Below are 20,554 nucleotides of genomic sequence, written 5' to 3' on the forward strand. Positions count from 1 at the left end.
TCTCTGTGTAGTGTTACCCATCTCCTCATTCTAGAGCCAGAGTTAGGTTTAATATGATAACAATAAAGTTACTCAAATTGTGTTAACCAATAAGTTATATTTTGGGACTCCTCCAAGTCAAAGTATAAAGCCTGGTGCCCACATTAAAGTAAAAAGGTTATCCCAAGCAATAAATAAGAAAGGTTTGACATTATGAGACAGGTATGATGTGTGTATTGTGTGTGTGTGTGTGTGTGTGTGTTCTATAGCAATAAAAAAGCCAAACTCATTTATGGTCTCCAGATGAAAATCTTCAAGAATGATTTCTTGGAGTCACTACGTGGTTTATGTGAGCACGATCCATCTTTTAGAGAGGTCTGGCACGCTGTACGCGAAGCTAAAAAGAAATCTCAATTCATACCAGAAAATGAATAAAACAGAAATTCTAGCCTTTAGTCATTAAGTGACCCAATATAGGGTTAAAGAACATGTTCAACACTACCCACAAGTTCCCAAAATTCTATGAGAAACAGGTTAGAAAATTCAAGGGTCCAATAAAAACCCTTAGTTTAGAAAAATATTAGGTAGCAAAATTGTATAAGTTAAGAAAGATATAGGGGTGTGTTTGTGTACCCACCCCTGACCCGAGCATAGGCTCCGCAGCACAAGTGGAGCGATAGGCTACCACTTGCGTGGATAGCCTATTGCCCACCAAAAGATATTGATGCGTGAAGACTGAGTAGAATGGGAAGCCTTAGTTAGGCTCTTTGGCAAGGTTTGCCATACATATATATTCCAGTTGGAATCCACTGGCTATGTTGCCAGGTAAATGTAGTGACCTGCATGTAAACCGTTAAACAGAGAAGGAAAAGAGTATTTTTGAAGGTAGAGACCACCTATAACTAGCCCACCAAAGGCACTATGGCTATGAGTCAAGCTCCAACCTCAATCTAAACAAGCAATTATATCTTTAAGACTATCAGCCAGAGGCACATTGATGGCGAGAATTGTTTGAAGACTTTCCTTATCCTTATCTAGCTCAGCCAAAATCTTAACCCAATCATTAAAGGACAGGAGTTGTAGAAGAGAGCCATGTTGGCAGCACTGCTCTTCTGGAACTGAGGACACGATAATATCTTGTGCTTCTTCGGTCTTGATGCATGCCAAAACATGCTGGCAGGCTTTTGACGGTGAATGGTCTCAGGAGGAATCTGTGACCCCCTGAAAAGGGGTAAAATCTATGAGACATAAAACATAGTATTAGTCAAAATAAAGGTACTGTAGAAGCTACACTTCCTAAAACCAGCCAACATAAGGGCACCACGGCAAGCTCCAACCTCAATCGGCATACAATTCAATCTTTAAGACTATCGGCTAAAAAGCACAATGATAGCGAGAATTGTATAAATACGGCTCAGGTATAAAGAGTTTGAGTATGAGTATGTGGACTATCTCCAAAGAGAGTAGCCCCTATAGCTAGAGTGTGTGTTTTTGTTTTGAACATAATACAATACCCTACAGCTGAATACCAAATTCAAAAGACACTCTATACTCAAGATATGAATGGAAACATGATATATTTCATCATCTGTGTAATACGTCATGTTTTTGGAGCACTGAGTGTCTCAAGTAAAACTTCAAGATGAGATTTAGATCTAGTGAGAGAAAAAAAACACAACAAGCCGAGGCAGATCCTCGGCAGAGAGAAACCCTTTTTCACACATGCAATCCGGAGAAGGTGAGTCCTGTTACCTACATCCATACAAACAGACAAACAAAAGTGTTAGTGTGGATGTGTTTTGCAGGTGTCAGGGGACTCAACCACTTGTCATCAATGTCACTCAACACTACACATGTCATAGGTCTCTATATACTAAAGAAATTCACAACACAAGTTATATCAAGAAAGCAAGCTGTACCCAATCAATACAGCCATCGATTAGACCAAGAGCATTGAGAGAATACCATTATCAAAATTAAGATTTCTCTTTTACCCATTAATCATTAGAAGTGAAAGTCCAGAGGACGTTTATCCCAAAAGATGAAAGCAAATAAAGTCCCGAATACAGAGCTCCTATGTTAACAATACCTACAGCATACTAGTAGTCATACCCTATCTGCCCCAAGTAGTAAGCCAGGGTTTACCATACATCATGAAGCCAAGTAGATTATTTAGTACATAAGCCACAGGTTCAGATGTGTAACCATTCTGATGAGATCAGATAACGGCATGTAGTCTGTACAAGTAATGCATATTCCACAAGCATTTATCTCTTATGTGCTATGTAATCATTAGTGAACAGCAAAGGGTTTTATAATAGAGCTCCATTATCCAAATTAAAGACATTGTGCAACCATATCAGGTAAAAACAGAAATTCAAATATACATGGCACCTGTGAAGAAGGCGCACCGATCATATAGTAAGCAATAGAGCCATGATCACAAAACATACCCAAAGGGCTAAGTGAGGGACCTGAGCTTAAAGCAATACACAAGCAGACTAGTGAGTGTGTGCCACTCACCCCAAATTTGTCTTGATTTATAGCAAATCCTCAGTCGAGGCATCTTCATGCATCAGCAGCCCATGTGGCCTCTCATCATTGCAGGCATATAGTGGAGCCTTCTATAGAGCTGTCCAAAAGCAAAAAGGGCACCATCATCTTCTCTGTGTAGTGTTACCCATCTCCTCATTCTAGAGCCAGAGTTAGGTTTAATATGATAACAATAAAGTTACTCAAATTGTGTTAACCAATAAGTTATATTTTGGGACTCCTCCAAGTCAAAGTATAAAGCCTGGTGCCCACATTAAAGTAAAAAGGTTATCCCAAGCAATAAATAAGAAAGGTTTGACATTATGAGACAGGTATGATGTGTGTATTGTGTGTGTGTGTGTGTGTGTGTTCTATAGCAATAAAAAAGCCAAACTCATTTATGGTCTCCAGATGAAAATCTTCAAGAATGATTTCTTGGAGTCACTACGTGGTTTATGTGAGCACGATCCATCTTTTAGAGAGGTCTGGCACGCTGTACGCGAAGCTAAAAAGAAATCTCAATTCATACCAGAAAATGAATAAAATAGAAATTCTAGCCTTTAGTCATTAAGTGACCCAATATAGGGTTAAAGAACATGTTCAACACTACCCACAAGTTCCCAAAATTCTATGAGAAACAGGTTAGAAAATTCAAGGGTCCAATAAAAACCCTTAGTTTAGAAAAATATTAGGTAGCAAAATTGTATAAGTTAAGAAAGATATAGGGGTGTGTTTGTGTACCCACCCCTGACCCGGGCATAGGCTCCGCAGCACAAGTGGAGCGATAGGCTACCACTTGCGTGGATAGCCTATTGCCCACCAAAAGATATTGATGCGTGAAGACTGAGTAGAATGGGAAGCCTTAGTTAGGCTCTTTGGCAAGGTTTGCCATACATATATATTCCAGTTGGAATCCACTGGCTATGTTGCCAGGTAAATGTAGTGACCTGCATGTAAACCGTTAAACAGAGAAGGAAAAGAGTATTTTTGAAGGTAGAGACCACCTATAACTAGCCCACCAAAGGCACTATGGCTATGAGTCAAGCTCCAACCTCAATCTAAACAAGCAATTATATCTTTAAGACTATCAGCCAGAGGCACATTGATGGCGAGAATTGTTTGAAGACTTTCCTTATCCTTATCTAGCTCAGCCAAAAGCTTAACCCAATCATTAAAGGACAGGAGTTGTAGAAGAGAGCCATGTTGGCACTGCTCTTCTGGAACTGAGGACACGATAATATCTTGTGCTTCTTTGGTCTTGATGCATGCCAAAACATGCTGGCAGGCTTTTGACGGTGAATGGTCTCAGGAGGAATCTGTGACCCCCTAAAAAGGGGTAAAATCTATGAGACATAAAACATAGTATTAGTCAAAATAAAGGTACTGTAGAAGCTACACTTCCTAAAACCAGCCAACATAAGGGCACCACGGCAAGCTCCAACCTCAATCGGCATACAATTCAATCTTTAAAGACTATCGGCTAAAAGCACAATGATAGCGAGAATTGTATAAATACGGCTCAGGTATAAAGAGTTTGAGTATGAGTATGTGGACTATCTCCAAAGAGAGTAGCCCCTATAGCTAGAGTGTGTGTTTTTGTTTTGAACATAATACAATACCCTACAGCTGAATACCAAATTCAAAAGACACTCTATACTCAAGATATGAATGGAAACATGATATATTTCATCATCTGTGTAATACGTCATGTTTTTGGAGCACTGAGTGTCTCAAGTAAAACTTCAAGATGAGATTTAGATCTAGTGAGAGAAAAAAAACACAACAAGCCGAGGCAGATCCTCGGCAGAGAGAAACCCTTTTTCACACATGCAATCCGGAGAAGGTGAGTCCTGTTACCTACATCCATACCAACAGACAAACAAAAGTGTTAGTCTGGATGTGTTTTGCAGGTGTCAGGGGACTCAACCACTTGTCATCAATGTCACTCAACACTACACATGTCATAGGTCTCTATATACTAAAGAAATTCACAACACAAGTTATATCAAGAAAGCAAGCTGTACCCAATCAATACAGCCATCGATTAGACCAAGAGCATTGAGAGAATACCATTATCAAAATTAAGATTTCTCTTTTACCCATTAATCATTAGAAGTGAAAGTCCAGAGGACGTTTATCCCAAAAGATGAAAGCAAATAAAGTCCCGAATACAGAGCTCCTATGTTAACAATACCTACAGCATACTAGTAGTCATACCCTATCTGCCCCAAGTAGTAAGCCAGGGTTTACCATACATCATGAAGCCAAGTAGATTATTTAGTACATAAGCCACAGGTTCAGATGTGTAACCATTCTGATGAGATCAGATAACGGCATGTAGTGTGTACAAGTAATGCATATTCCACAAGCATTTATCTCTTATGTGCTATGTAATCATTAGTGAAAAGCAAAGGGTTTTATAATAGAGCTCCATTATCCAAATTAAAGACATTGTGCAACCATATCAGGTAAAAACAGAAATTAAAATATACATGGCACCTGTGAAGAAGGCGCACCGATCATATAGTAAGCAATAGAGCCATGATCACAAAACATACCCAAAGGGCTAAGTGAGGGACCTGAGCTTAAAGCAATACACAAGCAGACTAGTGAGTGTGTGCCACTCACCCCAAATTTGTCTTGATTTATAGCAAATCCTCAGTCGAGGCATCTTCATGCATCAGCAGCCCATGTGGCCTCTCATCATTGCAGGCATATAGTGGAGCCTTCTATAGAGCTGTCCAAAAGCAAAAAGGGCACCATCATCTTCTCTGTGTAGTGTTACCCATCTCCTCATTCTAGAGCCAGAGTTAGGTTTAATATGATAACAATAAAGTTACTCAAATTGTGTTAACCAATAAGTTATATTTTGGGACTCCTCCAAGTCAAAGTATAAAGCCTGGTGCCCACATTAAAGTAAAAAGGTTATCCCAAGCAATAAATAAGAAAGGTTTGACATTATGAGACAGGTATGATGTGTGTATTGTGTGTGTGTTCTATAGCAATAAAAAAGCCAAACTCATTTATGGTCTCCAGATGAAAATCTTCAAGAATGATTTCTTGGAGTCACTACGTGGTTTATGTGAGCACGATCCATCTTTTAGAGAGGTCTGGCACGCTGTACGCGAAGCTAAAAAGAAATCTCAATTCATACCAGAAAATGAATAAAACAGAAATTCTAGCCTTTGGTCACTAAGTGACCCAATATAGGGTTAAAGAACATGTTCAACACTACCCACAAGTTCCCAAAATTCTATGAGAAACAGGTTAGAAAATTCAAGGGTCCAATAAAAACCCTTAGTTTAGAAAAATATTAGGTAGCAAAATTGTATAAGTTAAGAAAGATATAGGGGTGTGTTTGTGTACCCACCCCTGACCCGGGCATAGGCTCCGCAGCACAAGTGGAGTGATAGGCTACCACTTGTGTGGATAGCCTATTGCCCACCAAAAGATATTGATGCGTGAAGACTGAGTAGAATGGGAAGCCTTAGTTAGGCTCTTTGGCAAGGTGTGCCATACATATATATTCGAGTTGGAATCCACTGGCTATGTTGCCAGGTAAATGTAGTGACCTGCATGTAAACCGTTAAACAGAGAAGGAAAAGAGTATTTTTTAAGGTAGAGACCACCTATAACTAGCCCACCAAAGGCACTATGGCTATGAGTCAAGCTCCAACCTCAATCTAAACAAGCAATTATATCTTTAAGACTATAAGCCAGAGGCACATTGATGGCGAGAATTGTTTGAAGACTTTCCTTATCCTTATCTAGCTCAGCCAAAATCTTAACCCAATCATTAAAGGACAGGAGTTGTAGAAGAGAGCCATGTTGGCACTGCTCTTCTGGAACTGAGGACACGATAATATCTTGTGCTTCTTCGGTCTTGATGCATGCCAAAACATGCTGGCAGGCTTTTGACGGTGAATGGTCTCAGGAGGAATCTCTGACCCCCTGAAAAGGGGTAAAATCTATGAGACATAAAACATAGTATTAGTCAAAATAAAGGTACTGTAGAAGCTACACTTCCTAAAACCAGCCAACATAAGGGCACCACGGCAAGCTCCAACCTCAATCGGCATACAATTCAATCTTTAAGACTATCGGCTAAAAGCACAATGATAGCGAGAATTGTATAAATACGGCTCAGGTATAAAGAGTTTGAGTATGAGTATGTGGACTATCTCCAAAGAGAGTAGCCCCTATAGCTAGAGTGTGTGTTTTTGTTTTGAACAAAATACAATACCCTACAACTGAATACCAAATTCAAAAGACACTCTATACTCAAGATATGAATGGAAACATGATATATTTCATCATCTGTGTAATACGTCATGTTTTTGGAGCACTGAGTGTCTCAAGTAAAACTTCAAGATGAGATTTAGATCTAGTGAGAGAAAAAAAACACAACAAGCCGAGGCAGATCCTCGGCAGAGAGAAACCCTTTTTCACACATGCAATCCGGAGAAGGTGAGTCCTGTTACCTACATCCATACAAACAGACAAACAAAAGTGTTAGTGTGGATGTGTTTTGCAGGTGTCAGGGGACTCAACCACTTGTCATCAATGTCACTCAACACTACACATGTCATAGGTCTCTATATACTAAAGAAATTCACAACACAAGTTATATCAAGAAAGCAAGCTGTACCCAATCAATACAGCCATCGATTAGACCAAGAGCATTGAGAGAATACCATTATCAAAATTAAGATTTCTCTTTTACCCATTAATCATTAGAAGTGAAAGTCCAGAGGACGTTTATCCCAAAAGATGAAAGCAAATAAAGTCCCGAATACAGAGCTCCTATGTTAACAATACCTACAGCATACTAGTAGTCATACCCTATCTGCCCCAAGTAGTAAGCCAGGGTTTACCATACATCATGAAGCCAAGTAGATTATTTAGTACATAAGCCACAGGTTCAGATGTGTAACCATTCTGATGAGATCAGATAACGGCATGTAGTCTGTACAAGTAATGCATATTCCACAAGCATTTATCTCTTATGTGCTATGTAATCATTAGTGAAAAGCAAAGGGTTTTATAATAGAGCTCCATTATCCAAATTAAAGACATTGTGCAACCATATCAGGTAAAAACAGAAATTCAAATATACATGGCACCTGTGAAGAAGGCGCACCGATCATATAGTAAGCAATAGAGCCATGATCACAAAACATACCCAAAGGGCTAAGTGAGGGACCTGAGCTTAAAGCAATACACAAGCAGACTAGTGAGTGTGTGCCACTCACCCCAAATTTGTCTTGATTTATAGCAAATCCTCAGTCGAGGCATCTTCATGCATAAGCAGCCCATGTGGCCTCTCATCATTGCAGGCATATAGTGGAGCCTTCTATAGAGCTGTCCAAAAGCAAAAAGGGCACCATCATCTTCTCTGTGTAGTGTTACCCATCTCCTCATTCTAGAGCCAGAGTTAGGTTTAATATGATAACAATAAAGTTACTCAAATTGTGTTAACCAATAAGTTATATTTTGGGACTCCTCCAAGTCAAAGTATAAAGCCTGGTGCCCACATTAAAGTAAAAAGGTTATCCCAAGCAATAAATAAGAAAGGTTTGACATAATGAGACAGGTATGATGTGTGTATTGTGTGTGTGTGTGTGTGTGTGTGTGTGTTCTATAGCAATAAAAAAGCCAAACTCATTTATGGTCTCCAGATGAAAATCTTCAAGAATGATTTCTTGGAGTCACAACGTGGTTTATGTGAGCACGATCCATCTTTTAGAGAGGTCTGGCACGCTGTACGCGAAGCTAAAAAGAAATCTCAATTCATACCAGAAAATGAATAAAACAAAAATTCTAGCCTTTAGTCATTAAGTGACCCAATATAGGGTTAAAGAACATGTTCAACACTACCCACAAGTTCCCAAAATTCTATGAGAAACAGGTTAGAAAATTCAAGGGTCCAATAAAAACCCTTAGTTTAGAAAAATATTAGGTAGCAAAATTGTATAAGTTAAGAAAGATATAGGGGTGTGTTTGTGTACCCACCCCTGACCCGGGCATAGGCTCCGCAGCACAAGTGGAGTGATAGGCTACCACTTGTGTGGATAGCCTATTGCCCACCAAAAGATATTGATACGTGAAGACTGAGTAGAATGGGAAGCCTTAGTTAGGCTCTTTGGCAAGGTGTGCCATACATATATATTCCAGTTGGAATCCACTGGCTATGTTGCCAGGTAAATGTAGTGACCTGCATGTAAACCGTTAAACAGAGAAGGAAAAGAGTATTTTTGAAGGTAGAGACCACCTATAACTAGCCCACCAAAGGCACTATGGCTATGAGTCAAGCTCCAACCTCAATCTAAACAAGCAATTATATCTTTAAGACTATCAGCCAGAGGCACATTGATGGCGAGAATTGTTTGAAGACTTTCCTTATCCTTATCTAGCTCAGCCAAAAGCTTAACCCAATCATTAAAGGACAGGAGTTGTAGAAGAGAGCCATGTTGGCACTGCTCTTCTGGAACTGAGGACACGATAATATCTTGTGCTTCTTCGGTCTTGATGCATGCCAAAACATGCTGGCAGGCTTTTGACGGTGAATGGTCTCAGGAGGAATCTCTGACCCCCTGAAAAGGGGTAAAATCTATGAGACATAAAACATAGTATTAGTCAAAATAAAGGTACTGTAGAAGCTACACTTCCTAAAACCAGCCAACATAAGGGCACCACGGCAAGCTCCAACCTCAATCGGCATACAATTCAATCTTTAAGACTATCGGCTAAAAGCACAATGATAGCGAGAATTGTATAAATACGGCTCAGGTATAAAGAGTTTGAGTATGAGTATGTGGACTATCTCCAAAGAGAGTAGCCCCTATAGCTAGAGTGTGTGTTTTTGTTTTGAACAAAATACAATACCCTACAACTGAATACCAAATTCAAAAGACACTCTATACTCAAGATATGAATGGAAACATGATATATTTCATCATCTGTGTAATACGTCATGTTTTTGGAGCACTGAGTGTCTCAAGTAAAACTTCAAGATGAGATTTAGATCTAGTGAGAGAAAAAAAACACAACAAGCCGAGGCAGATCCTCGGCAGAGAGAAACCCTTTTTCACACATGCAATCCGGAGAAGGTGAGTCCTGTTACCTACATCCATACAAACAGACAAACAAAAGTGTTAGTGTGGATGTGTTTTGCAGGTGTCAGGGGACTCAACCACTTGTCATCAATGTCACTCAACACTACACATGTCATAGGTCTCTATATACTAAAGAAATTCACAACACAAGTTATATCAAGAAAGCAAGCTGTACCCAATCAATACAGCCATCGATTAGACCAAGAGCATTGAGAGAATACCATTATCAAAATTAAGATTTCTCTTTTACCCATTAATCATTAGAAGTGAAAGTCCAGAGGACGTTTATCCCAAAAGATGAAAGCAAATAAAGTCCCGAATACAGAGCTCCTATGTTAACAATACCTACAGCATACTAGTAGTCATACCCTATCTGCCCCAAGTAGTAAGCCAGGGTTTACCATACATCATGAAGCCAAGTAGATTATTTAGTACATAAGCCACAGGTTCAGATGTGTAACCATTCTGATGAGATCAGATAACGGCATGTAGTCTGTACAAGTAATGCATATTCCACAAGCATTTATCTCTTATGTGCTATGTAATCATTAGTGAAAAGCAAAGGGTTTTATAATAGAGCTCCATTATCCAAATTAAAGACATTGTGCAACCATATCAGGTAAAAATAGAAATTCAAATATACATGGCACCTGTGAAGAAGGCGCACCGATCATATAGTAAGCAATAGAGCCATGATCACAAAACATACCCAAAGGGCTAAGTGAGGGACCTGAGCTTAAAGCAATACACAAGCAGACTAGTGAGTGTGTGCCACTCACCCCAAATTTGTCTTGATTTATAGCAAATCCTCAGTCGAGGCATCTTCATGCATCAGCAGCCCATGTGGCCTCTCATCATTGCAGGCATATAGTGGAGCCTTCTATAGAGCTGTCCAAAAGCAAAAAGGGCACCATCATCTTCTCTGTGTAGTGTTACCCATCTCCTCATTCTAGAGCCAGAGTTAGGTTTAATATGATAACAATAAAGTTACTCAAATTGTGTTAACCAATAAGTTATATTTTGGGACTCCTCCAAGTCAAAGTATAAAGCCTGGTGCCCACATTAAAGTAAAAAGGTTATCCCAAGCAATAAATAAGAAAGGTTTGACATTATGAGACAGGTATGATGTGTGTATTGTGTGTGTGTGTGTGTGTGTGTTCTATAGCAATAAAAAAGCCAAACTCATTTATGGTCTCCAGATGAAAATCTTCAAGAATGATTTCTTGGAGTCACTACGTGGTTTATGTGAGCACGATCCATCTTTTAGAGAGGTCTGGCACGCTGTACGCGAAGCTAAAAAGAAATCTCAATTCATACCAGAAAATGAATAAAACAGAAATTCTAGCCTTTAGTCATTAAGTGACCCAATATAGGGTTAAAGAACATGTTCAACACTACCCACAAGTTCCCAAAATTCTATGAGAAACAGGTTAGAAAATTCAAGGGTCCAATAAAAACCCTTAGTTTAGAAAAATATTAGGTAGCAAAATTGTATAAGTTAAGAAAGATATAGGGGTGTGTTTGTGTACCCACCCCTGACCCGAGCATAGGCTCCGCAGCACAAGTGGAGCGATAGGCTACCACTTGCGTGGATAGCCTATTGCCCACCAAAAGATATTGATGCGTGAAGACTGAGTAGAATGGGAAGCCTTAGTTAGGCTCTTTGGCAAGGTTTGCCATACATATATATTCCAGTTGGAATCCACTGGCTATGTTGCCAGGTAAATGTAGTGACCTGCATGTAAACCGTTAAACAGAGAAGGAAAAGAGTATTTTTGAAGGTAGAGACCACCTATAACTAGCCCACCAAAGGCACTATGGCTATGAGTCAAGCTCCAACCTCAATCTAAACAAGCAATTATATCTTTAAGACTATCAGCCAGAGGCACATTGATGGCGAGAATTGTTTGAAGACTTTCCTTATCCTTATCTAGCTCAGCCAAAATCTTAACCCAATCATTAAAGGACAGGAGTTGTAGAAGAGAGCCATGTTGACAGCACTGCTCTTCTGGAACTGAGGACACGATAATATCTTGTGCTTCTTCGGTCTTGATGCATGCCAAAACATGCTGGCAGGCTTTTGACGGTGAATGGTCTCAGGAGGAATCTCTGACCCCCTGAAAAGGGGTAAAATCTATGAGACATAAAACATAGTATTAGTCAAAATAAAGGTACTGTAGAAGCTACACTTCCTAAAACCAGCCAACATAAGGGCACCACGGCAAGCTCCAACCTCAATCGGCATACAATTCAATCTTTAAGACTATCGGTTAAAAAGCACAATGATAGCGAGAATTGTATAAATACGGCTCAGGTATAAAGAGTTTGAGTATGAGTATGTGGACTATCTCCAAAGAGAGTAGCCCCTATAGCTAGAGTGTGTTTTTTTGTTTTGAACATAATACAATACCCTACAGCTGAATACCAAATTCAAAAGACACTCTATACTCAAGATACGAATGGAAACATGATATATTTCATCATCTGTGTAATACGTCATGTTTTTGGAGCACTGAGTGTCTCAAGTAAAACTTCAAGATGAGATTTAGATCTAGTGAGAGAAAAAAAACACAACAAGCCGAGGCAGATCCTCGGCAGAGAGAAACCCTTTTTCACACATGCAATCCGGAGAAGGTGAGTCCTGTTACCTACATCCATACAAACAGACAAACAAAAGTGTTAGTCTGGATGTGTTTTGCAGGTGTCAGGGGTCTCAACCACTTGTCATCAATGTCACTCAACACTACACATGTCATAGGTCTCTATATACTAAAGAAATTCACAACACAAGTTATATCAAGAAAGCAAGCTGTACCCAATCAATGCAGCCATCGATTAGACCAAGAGCATTGAGAGAATACCATTATCAAAATTAAGATTTCTCTTTTACCCATTAATCATTAGAAGTGAAAGTCCAGAGGACGTTTATCCCAAAAGATGAAAGCAAATAAAGTCCCGAATACAGAGCTCCTATGTTAACAATACCTACAGCATACTAGTAGTCATACCCTATCTGCCCCAAGTAGTAAGCCAGGGTTTACCATACATCATGAAGCCAAGTAGATTATTTAGTACATAAGCCACAGGTTCAGATGTGTAACCATTCTGATGAGATCAGATAACGGCATGTAGTCTGTACAAGTAATGCATATTCCACAAGCATTTATCTCTTATGTGCTATGTAATCATTAGTGAAAAGCAAAGGGTTTTATAATAGAGCTCCATTATCCAAATTAAAGACATTGTGCAACCATATCAAGTAAAAACAGAAATTCAAATATACATGGCACCTGTGAAGAAGGCGCACCGATCATATAGTAAGCAATAGAGCCATGATCACAAAACATACCCAAAGGGCTAAGTGAGGGACCTGAGCTTAAAGCAATACACAAGCAGACTAGTGAGTGTGTGCCACTCACCCCAAATTTGTCTTGATTTATAGCAAATCCTCAGTCGAGGCATCTTCATGCATCAGCAGCCCATGTGGCCTCTCATCATTGCAGGCATATAGTGGAGCCTTCTATAGAGCTGTCCAAAAGCAAAAACGGCACCATCATCTTCTCTGTGTAGTGTTACCCATCTCCTCATTCTAGAGCCAGAGTTAGGTTTAATATGATAACAATAAAGTTACTCAAATTGTGTTAACCAATAAGTTATATTTTGGGACTCCTCCAAGTCAAAGTATAAAGCCTGGTGCCCACATTAAAGTAAAAAGGTTATCCCAAGCAATAAAAAAAAAGGTTTGACATTATGAGACAGGTATGATCTGTGTGTGTGTGTGTGTGTGTGTGTGTGTGTTCTATAGCAATAAAAAAGCCAAACTCATTTATGGTCTCCAGATGAAAATCTTCAAGAATGATTTCTTGGAGTCACTACATGGTTTATGTGAGCACGATCCATCTTTTAGAGAGGTCTGGCACGCTGTACGCGAAGCTAAAAAGAAATCTCAATTCATACCAAAAAATGAATAAAACAGAAATTCTAGCCTTTAGTCATTAAGTGACCCAATATAGGGTTAAAGAACATGTTTAACACTACCCACAAGTTCCCAAAATTCTATGAGAAACAGGTTAGAAAATTCAAGGGTCCAATAAAAACCCTTAGTTTAGAAAAATATTAGGTAGCAAAATTGTATAAGTTAAGAAAGATATAGGGGTGTGTTTGTGTACCCACCCCTGACCCGGGCATAGGCTCCGCAGCACAAGTGGAGCGATAGGCTACCACTTGCGTGGATAGCCTATTGCTGTAAGATCCCTGTTCCCACCGAGCAACGGATTCGGGTACTGGCAGCGGAAGTAGCGCTTCTCGCGCGGGACAGGGGTCCCACACTCGGGGCCTCGCCCACGGATATCCGGATAAGAGACTAATCCGTCGGTTGTTCCAAAACCGAACCCGGAAAAACTTCCTTTACCGGAAAGCACGGGCGATTCCACCAGGATAACTTTTTACTCTAACGTAGTCAAGATCATTTCTGATCGAGATGATCCGATTATATCTATAAGATACTTAGTCAGTTCAAGGAAGAAACTTGCACTTGGATCATTGGGATCAACGCTTTTTTCCCCATTCAAGAGGCACAGCCGTTGATTCCTATCCATAGAACAGTTTCTGTCCGGAATTTAAATTTTTTTTTTCTATCGTAAAAACAAAAGTTTGAGTCTCGATTTACGGATCCATCAGTCCAGCCTAACCCCATCCAATCCCATGGGTTAGCCAACCGCCCAACCACTGTAGTGATGGGATCCAATTAAAAATTTGGTTAGGTTTTGTCCCGGGTACCAAGGAAAAGAGTTCCAAGGCCCCCTAGCCGGATGTTCATGCAAAATAAAACTAGTCACACCACTCACACACCCAATATGAAATTGCCTTTTTTTCAACCAGATTCAACCAGTTTAAAACAATCCTTTAATAAAACCATAGTATCATTGATCACCATCTTCCAATTTATCCAATTGATTCTTAATTTCCCATCATTCCTTCATCAGAGTATCTATGGCATCATTGGCAACTAGAACGCTCAGGAGCCGTTTCGATAGTTCCTAGCCCATAATACTTGGCAATATAACCACTTAACAAGATGGACTCTCGTTGAAGATCAGCAAGATCAACCAACAGATCCATATAAGGAGCCATGGACTCATCCATTGAAGACCAGCAAGGTCAATCAACCAGATCCATGCTCGATTTCAGAAAACAACTCCAACTCTGTTCCAATATCTTCCTCGACGCACGCGTGGGTATCCTAGGCAACCCAGAGCCCGAGCACCGTATGGTCAGCACTCTCTAGGATCCTTCGCAGGTAACCTAGCGCTTCACGCATAGGCCGCTTCCTTGGCCCCTCATCCACCGTACCGGAAGCTCACCATTTTAATCGCACCGAGGCTGGTCAAGACCTCGGCCGACCTTGCTACGCGAGACGTCCTTCATTGACTCCCCGTCAGCAGTTGCAACTTTCTCATCACGACCTTAATCACAAGACGGTCAAAATGCTCCCCCCAGCATTCTTGACATAAAACAATCATTTACAGACAGCATTTACAAACAGTTTACAATACAATTTCTATTTTAACTTTCATTTTGCCACATTATCCCTCCTCAATCTACATTACTTATTCCATATTCCATTTATATGTATACTCATCCCATCACATCATTTCCATCTCATCACTTCAGATTCCCTCACATCACAATCGTATATTCACATCCATACATCCACAACTATATGCGTACATTCACATCTACATGCATACATCTACATCCCTATGCATACATTCACATCCACATTCACATTCACCTCCATACACCTACATCTACATGCATACATCCACTCCACATTCACATCCACATCTATACATCTACATCTACATGCATACATCCACCTCTACATCCACATCTACGTCTATACACCTACATCTACATGCACACATCCACCTCTACATCCACATCTACGTCTATACACCTACATCTACATGCATACATCCACCTCTACATCCACATCTACGTCTATACACCTACATCTACATGCATACATCCCCATCCACATCCACCTCTACATCTATACATCTACATCTACATGTATACATATACATCTCCATTAACAACTACATCTACATGCATACATCCATATCTCCATTCCCATCTACATCTATACATCTACATCTACATGCATACATCCATATCTCCATTCCCATCTACATCTATACATCTACATCTACATGCATCCATCCACCTCCACATCCACATCTACATCTATACATCTACATCTACATGCAACATCCACATCTCCATGCATAATAAAATTCTTTTAATTAATCTAGGATGATAGTTCCTAGAATATGGTAGGAATTCCTCTTTTTATACTTTGAATGAATTTATTTTATGCGTAATTTCTATAAAAATTTTGCCATAGCTCCGCTACTATGACTGATAAATCTCAATTTTTTTTCTAAGGGATAAAGCTCATTATTAAAGAAATAATTAGAATGGTCCCTAATTGGATCATCAATCCATAATGGTCTCTAATTGGATCATTAAGAAAACAATTAGAATGGTCTCTAATTGGATCATCAATCCACAATGGTCTCTAATTGGATCATTAAGAAAACAATTAGAATGGTCTCTAATTGGATCATCAATCCATAATGGTCTCTAATTGGATCATTAAGAAAACAATTAGAATGGTCTTTAATTGGGTCATCAATCCATAATGGATTGAATCATCAATGTGCATAAACTAAAAGCATAGCAAAAAGCCATTAATTTGGCCTCAAGCATAGCTTAATCTTGGATTAAGGAAAAGCTTTATGAAAAGCTTCATTTGGATTGAGAATGGGTCGTGAGTATGACCATTTCTTGAGTGAGAGAGAGAAATTATAAAAACCATTAGAATTTAAATATAAGTGGAAATTAACTTCTATAGCATTTATTAAATTATGTAACTCTTCACTACTATTCACCAATTAACTTCAATAGCATTAAAAAAAAAAACCATACCAATTAAACTTCTCAAGCTTGAGAGGGGTTGAGAAGAGAGAATCATTGAGAAATCATAGAAAAGATCAACATTCAATATACTTACCTTATGATTTGCTTGATTCTTTATTCACGGTAGAGGCCCCCAACCAATCAATTGGTTTAGTATGTTGATGGAGCCACCAATGGGGATTGAATAAAGAGGGAAGTATCAAAAACTAGTGAAATATTAAAGAATTCACAGTTCTTGGCTTAGGTAGAGTAGAGTAACAAGGCATAAGACACTATATATTTTAGCTTAGGTGGAGTAGAGTAACAAAGCATAAGACTCTATCTAATTTGGCTTAGGTGGAGTAGAGTAACAAGCACAAGAGACTATATATTTTGGCTTAGGTGGAGTAGAGTAACAAAGCATAAGAGATTATATTTTGGCTTAGGTGGAGTAGAGTAACAAAGCATAAGAGACTATATTTTGGCTTAGGTGGAGTAGAGTAACAAAGCATAAGAGACTATATTTTGGCTTAGGTGGAGTAGAGTAACAATGCATAAGACATTATATTTTTTTCAACAAGGGGAGGCTTCTATTTATAGGAAAATTTGAGCTCCTAACCAAACAAACTGATTCTAGAATTTTCCAAGTCAGTTTGGTTGAATTTGGACTAGATTTGGACCTAGTTTGGTTACTTTTTGATTCGGTTTGGTTCCATTTTGATTTGGTTTGGTTCAAGAGAGATGAGAGATAAAAATATCACACTATTTTTGAGTTTAAAACTCATTCAAGCATGTGAAATATGCACCTCCTTTAAAGAATTCCCCTTCCTTACATATGTGTCAAAATTTTATTGCTCATAGTTTTTTACTAATAAACCTTGTACATTTTCAACTCTTCATCTTATGTGAAATGTGCACCTCCTTTAAAGAACTCCTCTTCCTTACATATGTGTCATAGTTTTTTTACTAATAAACCTTGTACATTTTCAACTCTTCATCTTATGTGAAATATGCACCTCCTTTAAAGAACTCCCCTTCCTTACATATGTGTTTATTTACTAATAAACCTTGTACATTTTCAACTCTTCATCTTATGTGAAATATGCACCTCCTTTAAAGAACTCCCCTTCCTTACATATGTGTTTATTTACTAATAAACCTTGTACATTTTCAACTCTTCATCTTATGTGAGCATTTACTCATTTTTGGGTATCTTCTTTTACAATTTGGATTTATCTCCTCCCTACACATGGATTGATGCTATTGGCCCATAGGAACCTTAATTGGACCATAGTCTAAAGATTTATGAAAATCTAGACCCTTAGGCTAAGGTTCTTTATACCTATTTTCAATTAATTCCAATTGCACCTTGGAAATTTTTTTTTAAATTTCTGTTTCAGGGGAACTCATCTGAATTATAAGAGATATTTTTCTATCCAAAAATATTCAAAATCTGAATATTCTCTCTCTAGAATATTTTCTCTCTCTAGGTTAAAACAACCACAAACAAGATCTCTTATATTTCAGAAAAGGGAATTGATTACAGGGGAATATACTAGACATCAAAAAGGGGGTTGGGGGAGGAATCTTACATTCTACCCCACTTAAAAAACGCGAGATGTCCTCATCTCGCAACTTGGGATAATTTCGCAAGATGCACGAATATGAGACTTAGAGAAAATTTTTAATCAAGATTAACCACCAAGAAAAGTCTTAAAGAGAGCAAGATTCAAAATAAGAACAAGATTTAAACTTTATTCATTCACGGAACTTATACAGTAAAGATAGAGAAACTCTTTACACTTCCATAAGCCCGTCCATCATATGGTCACAAAAGCAGTCCTCACAAGCTGCACAAGTATAGGGTAACTCATCTATGGGAATGATTCTGCTGGTTATTGCCGCACCTATCTCAGTGGTATGAGGTGATCTAACAAAAGGACCTCTAAGAGACAAGCCAAAAACGGGGTAAAGGCATATCTTCTCATGAGGAAGAAAACATGCCAGTAAGAAGACCCGCTCAGAAAACCCAAGATGTCTTGATCTCATGACGCAGTAGTATCGGGGACCCAAACCCAAAGCTTCAATAACCATGGCCAAGCGGACATTGTTACGAAAGTGCTGCTGACCCCAGGGTGTTACCCTAGTTATGTTTTGATAGGTCCGCCATTTGGTCTGCGCTACAGAAGTTCCTAGGTGAGGAAAAAGTGAGCGCTCATACTGTTCTATAAAGTCTTTCTTCACAGATTCTCTTGCGTCTTGAAGGTGAGAAATCATCATGGATAAAACTAGCTCTTGTTGCCAAGCCATGAAGGAGATTAAGAAAGAAAGGAGATTGATGGGAGTAAGATTACTGTGAGCGACAAGTAAAAGTTACGACTTAAATAAAGGAAGGAGCTAGCGTAACCTAGAAGCCAACGATAACTTGCCACTGAAGTTTTACCGTCTTTCCATGATTTGTGTTTGACACATTTCTCTATAGAAGGCATTAAGAATTTTGAGATGAGGAGATAAAAGAAACTTGTAGGCTAAGTCACCTACTTTCATTGAATTCAGATATAAGGGTCACAATATCTGGGGGATAACTTCTTATACTTCCCAAGAGATAAAGAACTTCTTTTGGGCCGTACTCGAATGAAAACCAAAACCTTGGTATCCAAAACACCGATTCTCACTTCTGAACTCATTGTTCTAAATCCTTAAAATAGGCGTGACTCCTGAGAAGTATTCTAGGAAAAGGGTCTTCCTTTTTTAAACAGAAACTTTCTTTTATTTTAGAGAGGGAATAATTATAAGATCAGAAGGGAGATTCTTACTCCTGTATACCTCGAAGGCTGGGGAGGAATCTTACATCCTACCCCACTTAAAAAGTGCGAGATGTCCTCATCTCGCAAGGTAGAGGACAGCTCTTATTCTTAAGATCCAATTTTATTCTGGGGTTCCTTATATTCTGGTCAACCCAACAGAACACTGGGATAATTATCCCTTATATAGAACTCATCATTAAATAACAATTCATTCAGATCATATCATTCATATCTTTAACATGATAAGGTCCATTAGACCGAAAAGTTTCCTTCGGAACATTCCTCCACGGAAATTTCAGTGAAGCAAGTTCTCAATTTGACATCCCTTAACTTGATCTACCGGTCAAGTATTAACAGTAGCAATCTGACAGCACAACCCACTAATCTCATAGTGATTTGCTGAATTCGTTATCATCATTCTAGTTATGAATATCATCACAAGGACTCGTCCCATTCCCCCTCATTGTGGTTTCATTATATTTCAACTAATTTTTAAAAATCAACATTTTTCAATCAGCATTTTCAATCAGAATCCAAATCAATTCATTCATTCTCAAACAGAATTAAAAATCATATCAATCACATTCGAAATCATCATCTAGATAGCATTAACGCTTATAATTTCAAGTCTTAGATTTACTCGTATATACTGTCAGTAAAGAGCTGCAGTATACTCTCGGTATATACGGGTAGTCACGGTCCTTGGAATTATAAAGTAAATACTATCATGTCTAGGCCTCAAGCAAGTCAGGGATTCTATATAATTGCGGTACTTCCATTTGAAGACCCAATTACCAAAATTACGAGTTTCAGTTTGAATATCAAATTGTATGAATTATATCACACAATTATAACCTTTTTGTGTTTCTTGATAAATTTTTGACCTATTTGTCTTCTCAGGTGATCTTTATTAACCAAATGCTCTGATACCAACTGTAGGATCCCTGTTCCCACCGAGCAACGGATTCGGGTACTGGCAGCGGAAGTAGCGCTTCTCGCGCGGGACAGGGGTCCCACACTCGGGGCCTCGCCCACGGATATCCGGATAAGAGACTAATCCGTCGGTTGTTCCAAAACCGAACCCGGAAAAACTTCCTTTACCGGAAAGCACGGGCGATTCCACCAGGATAACTTTTTACTCTAACGTAGTCAAGATCA

Source organism: Cibotium barometz, chromosome 19 (genome assembly GCF_041138505.1).
Source record: "Cibotium barometz isolate CiBa-2024 chromosome 19, ASM4113850v1, whole genome shotgun sequence".
In the NCBI taxonomy this organism is placed as follows: Eukaryota; Viridiplantae; Streptophyta; class Polypodiopsida; order Cyatheales; family Cibotiaceae; genus Cibotium; species Cibotium barometz.